Source organism: Pelodiscus sinensis, chromosome 2, assembly GCF_049634645.1.
Source record: "Pelodiscus sinensis isolate JC-2024 chromosome 2, ASM4963464v1, whole genome shotgun sequence".
NCBI classification, from domain to species: domain Eukaryota; kingdom Metazoa; phylum Chordata; order Testudines; family Trionychidae; genus Pelodiscus; species Pelodiscus sinensis.
In genome coordinates, this window is record NC_134712.1 from 20,645,209 (window position 1) to 20,652,948 (window position 7,740).

The 7,740-nt window shown below is 41.6% G+C and overlaps 1 long non-coding RNA gene across 2 annotated transcripts in view; it reads left to right on the top strand.

Annotated features, from left to right (window-relative positions):
* Positions 1-3,895, top strand: part of LOC142826695 (uncharacterized) — a 146,075-nt gene extending 142,180 nt beyond the window's left edge. For both annotated transcript variants that reach the window (XR_012900897.1, XR_012900898.1), the window contains exon 7: positions 3,193-3,895. This is a non-coding gene — a long non-coding RNA (uncharacterized LOC142826695). The remainder of the gene's footprint in view (positions 1-3,192) is intronic.
* The last annotated feature ends 3,845 nt before the right edge of the window (positions 3,896-7,740 follow it).

Here is a 7,740-nt window from a genome sequence, read left to right on the forward strand (position 1 = left end):
GCTGTTGATGGCTGTGATTGCAAGGATACGTTTTTTTGAGTGGACACATCTTTCAGGCTGTTATATAATCACCATACCATGATCCTTTTTGGAGCAGTTTCAGATTTAATGCGAAGACAATTGGGTTAATTTAAACTACAGCAATCCCCAGATTTTCAGTCAGTGCCCATTTTCATCCTGAACATATGTTTTTTTCCCCCCTAGATTGCAGAACAAAAAGGAAAAAAATAAATTTTTTTTGAATGGTAACAGATTTCCATTGTAGATTTCCATTTTCCATAGAAATTGTAGTTCTCTATTTCCCTCCCTGGTCCATGAGTGAATAAGTGTCTATTTTAAATGTCTGTCTTCCTTAAATGAAATATAGCTTGATTCTGATCATTCACTTTCAGCAGCTATACTTAGTTGTAACTGCATTGACTTCATATTGGCTACAGGTCTAGTTCCACACTGACCTGAATGGAATTATTCTGAATTTTCACCAGTGAAGAGCTTGAACTTCGAAAGACCAGAAGAGTCAAAAATCCCTAAAGTTGCATAGATAGATGGTGTTTGTTGTGCATTCTGATCTGATATTAAAATAAAATACTTCACAACCATCCCATTAATAGTCAAGGTACTTTAAAGTGATTAAAATATCATTTTTCAGGTACTTTAAATAGCACTGTTTAGTGTGCATTGACAAGACTTTGCTAGAATACTCACAGCTGAAAAACATCTTGACAGTTTTAGCAGATTTCTGTAAAGATAAAATCAGGGTGTCCACTGTCAGAAGTAAAATGGAAGCCATACTGGTGCTATATTCAGGCCCTGCCCTGCAATCCTTACCCTGACGACTATTCTACTGACAGCACACTCATCATGTGAGTGAAGGCAACAGGACAGGAGGTAACGTGGCAAACAAACAAACAAAAAAAAAACTGGGAACAAATGTGCTGCATATGAAGGCTTATTGTGCAACAAAAGTTTCCATATAGTTCTAATATTTACAGAAAGTTCTGAAACATCCTTTGCCTTTCTTCTGGTATTCAGGGAGCTGGCAGGAGAGCACAGTATAACCAACCAATGAGTCATCAATATATTGCAATAGGCATTGTTTAGGCATTTTAACTACCTGTCTTTTACAATGCAATTCCTAGCTGTTCCATAATGAAGGAATAGCTTCAACATCAAGACCATTCTGTAGTAGCCCTTTCCCCACTTGTGGGATTGATGTTCTTGGCATGAAAGGACAACCTGGTAAATGTAAATGATATGTGAGAAATTCTGTTGGCAGGCTGACCCGCTGCGACCACAATGATGATATATTGTGAAATCCAAATGAAAAGCTCATTAAATGAGGGGAAAGCTTTGCTTAAACGCTAGGCAGCATCTAGGAAACCACACACCAATTGGAGGGAGAAGAGAATGTTCTATTGATTCCTTGAAACGATTCAGCCTGTTGCTTGCGTGGGCACTCAGGGCATTTTTGTCATAGTATCTTCTGTCGTCTTCATTTCAATTATGCTAAAAAATGTCCTGATCGTTATTTTACAAGGGCAAAGATTAACACATGGAGAAAAATTCTGGGAGAAAGAGAAGGGTTCAGGGAGCCCCCTCTCTATCTTTATTTAGTGCCTCTCTACACTAGAAACTATATAGGTAAAGTTAAATAAGCACTCCTCCTTATGGTAGAAACAGTTATAGTAGATTAAATATGTTTATGCCAGTATAAATTATTCCTGTGTAAGGCCATGTCTACACTAGGAAACTATTTCAAATTAATTAAATTCAACTTAACTCCTGATTTTACAAAATTGAAATAGCGTGTCCCCACTATGAGGAAGCCTCAAAATTAGTCTCAGGCAGGCTCCATTAATGTGGATATGTTTCCTCGACTTAGAACCCCAGGAAGCACTGGGGAGTAATTAGTTCAATTTTTTTTCTTTTCTTAAAACCCATCTATCTTCTAAAGCTCTATTTCTCCAATCCTCTCCCTCAATATCCATGGGGAATCTCCCCCAATTAGGTAACCTTAAAGTCTAATTAACAATACCTCTATGTGGCATCTGTTTAACTCATAACACATAACAATACCCTTGCTGCTAAAAGTAAGAAAAAATTATGCTAGTTGTATTTCTCAGTTTGCTTGGCAATACACACTCTGCCATGACTGAAGGCTTGAATGACTTGTGGTACATGTTCTTTTTCTTTATCCTCCTGCACCATCAGCCACATAGCACATCTACCAGCTTCCACCACTTGTTTTCGTTTTATGCTGGTTTATTCAGGCTTCTTAATGTCATGTTGATGGATTTGGCTTCTTTCTCTATTTGGGTTATCAGCAGTGTTTCCCATAAGTTGTGTGCTTGTGCAGATGCTCAGGATACATTCAAATGCTGCCCAGCTGATTAGTATAGCGCCCACAGCTAGGTTTTGTACATGCCTTAGCACACACAAAACATTATTTTACACATGAATGGGAAGATTAGGGCATGTCTACACAGCAGGGCTAAAGCTGAAATAAGCTATGCAACTTGAGCTATGTCAACTGCATAGCTTAAGTCAAAAATAGCTTATTTCAGTTTTTGGCCCTGTCTACACAGCCGGGATATGTCTACACTACCACCCTAGTTCGAACTAGGCTTTCTAATTCGAACTACCGTTACTCCTCGTGGAAAGCCTAATTCGAACTACCTACTCCATGCCGCGTGTAGCCACGGGCACAGAGTCCGAACTACCAGGGATTTAAAAATGGCGGTGCCCGGCAAGATGCAAATGAAGCCCGGGATATTTAAATCCCGGGCTTCATTTGCAACTTTGATTGACTACATTAACCACCCTAGTTTGTAGACATACCCCAGGAAGTCCGAGAAAGGGAAGTCTCACTCCTCATAAAATAAGGGTTATAGCAGTTGCAGGAAGGAGCTTGATATTATTTTGACATTATGTCAAAATAACTGCTTATAGTATAGACACGGACTATATTATTTTGGAATAATGTCAATTATTAACACTGCTGTGTAGATGTACCCTTAGAGAAAATATTGGTTACCAGACCCATGAACACCCTTACGTCTATTATTCAGAGCTATGCACATGGGAACATTCCTCCATCTACCACCAAGGGGACATGCTTGGTAGCGTCTAATGTTATGTGGAAGCACCAAAAAGAGAAGACTAATATTGTGGTAATTCTCTGTCTTAATTCAGGATGGGTCCAAACACCTCAGAACTTTGGGGAATTTTCGCTCTGGATCCAAACTTAACATCTCAAACCCATCTCTGTAAAGCAGCAAGAGGAAAACAAACAACATCTGTGAGACTAGGGCAAAGACTCCATTGGATTTTTAATGGGGAGCTGTCTGAGTGAAAACTGAGTGTAGATATCAAGATCTGACCTTATATGAATTCTAGTATTGCTGTGACCAATCTTGTCCTGGGAATAGAAACAAAGAAGTAGGAAGAGTAATTTTGAATTTAAACCAGCTATACTTAAAGTGTACACTATTGTATCTTATTGTTGCTCTGGGTAAAAATGGACTAATTATTAAGTTTATATCTATCAAGTAGAAACAGATGTGAAGAAAATAAAAGGATCTAGTTGGATAAAGTTGAGAGAAAATTCCTGTTGATCATTAAAACATAACTACAATTTTTTTTCTTAAATGATCAGCCACCCCACGTATTGGTGATTTGGAAAGAGGAGTTTTGATGGCAGTATGGAAAATTCCCTATTTCACAGCAATGCTAGAATTCATATAAGGTCCATATTTTAAGGGACTCTTTGGGGGCTATAATGTGTTTAACAAGCCACACTGGACTACCATTTAACATGCATGTGAAATTTAGTGGTTGAACTACTGGAAAGTTTTGAGGTGTGAACTGAAAAGCAATGTCTACACTACTAGGTTATTTAGAAATAAGTTATTTCAAAATAATAACTCCTGAAATAATTATTTCAAAATCAGCTTATTCCTCTTCAGAAGCAGAAGTTATTATTTTGAAATAACAAGCCTATTATTTTGAAATACAGTAGATTTCTGATAATCCGGCACCTTTGGGACCTAGGTGGTACTGGATTATCAGATATGCCGGAGTATCAGGAGGTGCTGCATACTCCCAACCCAATCCCTGTCACGTTACTGAACTTTAGGGAAGCAGCCAGATCACTGCAGCACTCATGGGGAGAGGGGGCAATTGGCCCCAAAAGTGGCACAAAGGGGGCCATGTGAGGTGTCAAATAGAAGCTTGCTTTCTTCTGATTCCATATATGCTATTAATGTAATTGTATAATGTCTGTGTGTGAAGTTATAAGCATGTACTTTGTGTGGATACCAAATGTTTCTCTATATGTGGTTGAACTATGGGCAAAGCACCTCAGCCTATGGACATGCTAATGAGCAAAGGTCTGGAACAATAGCCCTCTATAGGCCAAGGACACACCTCAAGAATGGTGACTCATACCTAGGGGCTACCAGCAGGGAACACAGGGATAGGCCACGGGCCAGGTGACCTGCTGCAGCCAAGAAGAGACCAGGAAGGAAGTATAAATATGCCATGTAGCTGACTCCATCTTGGTCTTCAGATCTGCTTCTGACCCCAGATGTGGCCTCGCAGGGAATCACGAGCCAGAAAGAACTGGGGACCCATCCTGACATAGGATGTGCAACAAGGACTTTAAAGCCAGCGGCTATAACATCTCTGCTAGAGCCTGCATCGAGAACTGGAAGATTTGATGCATGTAATGTATGATTCTTTTAACAGCCTTACTCTCATGCTTTTCTTTCTTGTAGTAATAAACCTTTAGATTGTAGATTCTAAAGGACTGGCTCAGCGTGGTTTGGGGTAAGATCCAGAGAGTAAATTGGCCTGGGATCTGTGGCTGGTTTCTTGGAACCAGACAGAAGTTGTTCGGGGTAGGTGGGATTGGGTTCTAAGACCCCCCACCTGTGTATGAGGCCCGGGGCCATCTGGGGCATGGATATTGCTGAGGTGTCAGAGGGGTTTTGCTCGTGAGGCTTCAGGCAAGCAGCTGAAGTGCTATGTGGGACTGGTTTGTGGCCTATTTGGGAAGGTCTCCAGTCTGGGGGCTAGAGAGAGTCCCGAATTTGAAGAATTTGCCCTGAGCAGATGCCCGCAGCTGTGCCCAGACCCGGCCTGGTCCATCACAATCCCCTTCCCCCTCCACCTTATGCTCGGGTCCCGGAGCCACCGGTACAGCCATGCGTCTCCCTCCAGGTACTGGGGCACATGCGCTGAGCAGCCGGCTTTCCAATGAGCTGGCTGGAATGTTGTGCACAACCCAATCCCCCTCTCCTTCTCCTACCTCTCCCCTGGAGCCAAACACCTCCCCTCCCTGCTGTAACCTGATCCCACTGCCCCTGCAACCTTATGCTCAGGTCCTGGAGCAGCTGCACGTCTCCCTCCAGGCGCTGGGGCACGTGCACTGAACGGCCGGCTTTTCAAAGAGCTGGCTGGGATGCTGTGCGTAACCCAGTCCCCCAGCCCTCCCCTCCCCTTTCCTTCTCCAGAGAGAACCAAATACCTCCCCTCCCTGCTGTAACCCACGTGAGAGCGGCTGACCTGAGCGGTTCCGGGTTCCGTCCCGGTTCCGTCCCGGTTCTGTCCGAAGCACTTGCAATTTTGATGCCGGACTATTGGGAGTGCTGGACAATTGGGTGCTGGACTATTGGAGTTTTACTGTAATAGGCTTGGTAATGTGGACACTTGCTTTGTTATTTTGAAATTAGGGGAGTTATTTTGAAATAACCCCCCAGTGTAGACATGCCCAAAGTAGTTAGCGGAGATACTAATAGTCTTTTGTTGTCTTGGATAGAACTGCAAAGATTGAAGTTCAGCATATACTGAAACACAGTTCTCTTCCTCTCTTTGAACAGCTGTATACAAATCATAGACAGAAAATAATATTCAATACTTTGCTCCTTTTCAGAAAGTTAGATTGTTCTAACTTTGTTTTTATTAGAGTTGTTGAAGAAATATTTGGGAGAAGATGATGACAATGGAGGAGACCTTCCTACTGTCATGAAAGTACAATGGAAGAACATTACATTGATCTTATAGAAATGTCTGACTATATTTCCCGTTAATATTTCCAATAATGCAGGTTTCAGAGGCTGCTATTTCCACAAATAACATTATACCACCATAAACGCTGAATCATTGGCACTGTGCTTTTATTACACAGCCCTAGTGCCTGCTATTTCAAAACTGTTCTCATGTTTCCATTACATATGGCTAAAGTCATATTTTTTAAAAGTGCAGACAGCTAACAGAAAAATATGCAAAAAGGAGAAAAATAAAATGAAATGGTGGTTGTTTTTCATCCATGATTGCATTGAGGTTTGAAAGTAAAGGAGTGTTTTGAGGAAAAATCTTGATGTTGATTTGAAATAGTAGTGAACACATTGCTATCTTTACATCTCATAGAATCATAGAGCTGGAAGAGACCTCAGGAGGTCAAGTCCAGCCCCGTACCCAGGCAGGATCTCCTCTGCCCCTGTCCTCCAACTTGGCTGAAAAGAGACCCAAGGTTGAGTAAACCGAAAATAAGCTCTCTTAAAAACTGTTTAAAAAACAATAGTTGGATCTAAGCAGGGTCAAGAACTCTGGTTTGAACTTGGGTACATTGTTGCTCAATTTTTCTTCCATTGGTTGGCTCGCTATCCTTTGTAACAGATAAGGAAAGGACATGAGCTCCTGAAAAAGATGAATCAGATTCTGATAGTATCATTAGGGTGCATATGTTTGAAGATAATTGCTATCTGCAAATGTACTTCTAACACTCACTGAACTATCAATAAGATGATCTGGATGAAGTACTAGCTGATGTGCCACCCTGATGTGCCACTCTGACGCACATTCCTTCCCATAAGTATGGCCTTCAAAAGAGGCACTTACACAATAAAGTTCCAAATTCTAATTTTCCCCCACCTCAGAAAGTCTTTGTGTAACCTACATACTTACAGGATGTGTGGTTCACTGTCCCATATAGTGGCTCTTAGACCACAAAGGGTACATCTATACTGCACAGAATAATTATTATGAAATAGCACGTGTACAGTGCAGAGAAACCTCACAATTAGTCCGAGGCAGGCTTCCCTAATGTAGACATGCTATCTTGATTTAGAGCCACAGGAAGCAATAGCTTAGAATGGCCCTGGTGAGGGGCTATTTTGAAATAGCAACAGTGGAGCATCTACACACGCCTTATTTCAAAATAGCTATCTCAGAATAGGTGTTATTCCTTGTAGAATGAGGTTTACAGATTTCGGAATAAGCCATCCGTTATTTAAAAATTATTTTGAAATAACGGAATGGCTGTGTAGACGCTCACATTATTTTGAAATAACGCTAGTTCTCAAAATAACGGTGCAGTGTAGATGCACCCTTACAGCGAGAGAATGAATTTCCTCTACAACCAAAGAAGAGCTCTAGCTGGTGGAGACTCATGCATGAAGATCCAGAAGTCCCACGTTCAGTTCCAACTATCAGCATTACAAGTGGAGGCCTGTTCAAGTGGGTCTCTGAGGCTAGGGATGCACTTCCTCAGCTAGGGGAAGCATGTAACCCACACACCCACTGGGTGTATTTCACTGTTCCATGTCACTTAGACCCCTTACAGAGAGAGAGAGAATGAGTTTCCCCTGCAGCCATAGCTGAGAGGCTTTTAGCTCAAGCAATAGAGGCTCATGTATGAAGGTCTAGGAGACACAGATTTGGTTCTGCCTGTTGCTGTTA